This window comes from Aptenodytes forsteri, unplaced genomic scaffold (genome assembly GCF_000699145.1).
Source record: "Aptenodytes forsteri isolate BGI_AS27 unplaced genomic scaffold, ASM69914v1 Scaffold294, whole genome shotgun sequence".
NCBI classification, from domain to species: Eukaryota; Metazoa; Chordata; class Aves; order Sphenisciformes; family Spheniscidae; genus Aptenodytes; species Aptenodytes forsteri.
Genome location: NW_008795676.1, coordinates 388,179 through 389,814, shown reverse-complemented (window position 1 = coordinate 389,814; position 1,636 = coordinate 388,179).

The window sequence follows — 1,636 nt, the reverse complement described above, 5'->3', positions numbered from 1 at the left end:
TGGGGCGAGTTGTGTCCCGCAAGGCTGTGCCGGGGGCTGTTAGCTGGAGGTGCCTGTGGGTCGGCCCGGGTTAGGCACCGCACCGACCCTGCGGCATGGTTAAGCCGCAGGGCCTGTGTGATCTGGAACCCCGTTGACAGAGCTTGTAATGTTACGGAAAGCTAAACTAGGGTTCTTAATGTTCAAACTAGTTTTCTAAAAGGTTGTGACCTTCTCAATGTTGCTATTTTCATGCAGTGCAGTGCTTTGTTTGCTTTTTTTTTTTTTTTGTGAAAGTCTGGCTAGGCTTGTGGTATAAGTACAGCACATCAGAGCGAGCCCAATACTGAAGATCTCTTCTCCCTTAGAATAGTTTTTCTTTACTGACGAGCACTCGTACATCTAAGTGCTCAGAACCCCTCCTCTCCTCACCAGTATGTATGAGTAGGTGTTTCAAAATGCATTACATCTGTAGACGCTTAATATTCTACAGCCCACAACTACAGATTTGCAACTTAGTACATGTAGTCAAAGGCTGTGTTTATGCATGGCCTTCCGGCTTGTAGCTTGTATATTCAAAGATAGGTCAGAGCCTACAGTTAACTTTCAGTATTTAAAATACAGAAGTTTTAAAAGCCTAATTTACTTGGTTGTCAGAGAAGTTTCTTTGACTTGGAACAGGACCTGCGATCAATTGTCCAACATCAGTGGTGTAGCCTAGCCAGTTTCCAGACGGTTGGGTAGTGCCGTTACCATCCAAGCTCTTTCAGTAGTTTGCTTTTAAACTCTCCCATAGGTGCTCTTTTACTTTGTTCCAGCAGATACTTTTAATGTGGAGAGACAAACTAACTTCTTGGTCTAAGACTCCTGTATGAGATAGGTAAGTTGCTAGTTTAGATCTCTTCTTCGAGTGACCCTGCTGAATGTCTTAAAAATAAGTCTCCACTGAGTGAGTGCCCTGACCCTCAGTTATTTTGAGGGCCCTGATTAGCAGTTTTTCATTCAAGAAATGAAAAGGTTTTTGTAAAGTATTGTCAAATTTTTAAAAGTTATTAAAAAATATTTAACAGGGTAAAAATGGGAGGAAAAAGAATACTAAAAAGGGAAAACATTTCCTTACCTAATAGTAATGTAAGACATGTAATCCCCCAGGTCTTTCACAAACATTCTGAACATAGATTGGAATTTACTCACATTCATTGCGCAAGTGTACCAGCAAAAAAGCTCATGCAAGCAACTATTGCAAATGTATTGTTTATATACCCCATGTCATAACCTGTCTGAGTTGGGAGAAAAAGAAAATCCTTGTTTCTTTCATATATTAGTGTTTTCTCCACCTACGTGCAAGTTATTTTCTCTAGTCCTACTGTTTCTGGACGTCACATTATGTGAGACCCAGTTCCTGAACTTTATATAGTCAGTCAGTGTTATTCCAGTAAAAGATACATCATCTCCATCATTTATCAGCAGTCCTGGTTAACGGGGGAGGTCCCGGACGACTGGAGGCTTGCCAACGTGACGCCCATCTACAAGAAGGGCCGGAGGAGGATCCGGGGGAACTACAGGCCTGTCAGCCTGACCTCGGTGCCGGGGAAGATTATGGAGCGGTTCATCTTGAGGGCGCTCACAAGGCATGAGCGGGACAACCAGGGGATCC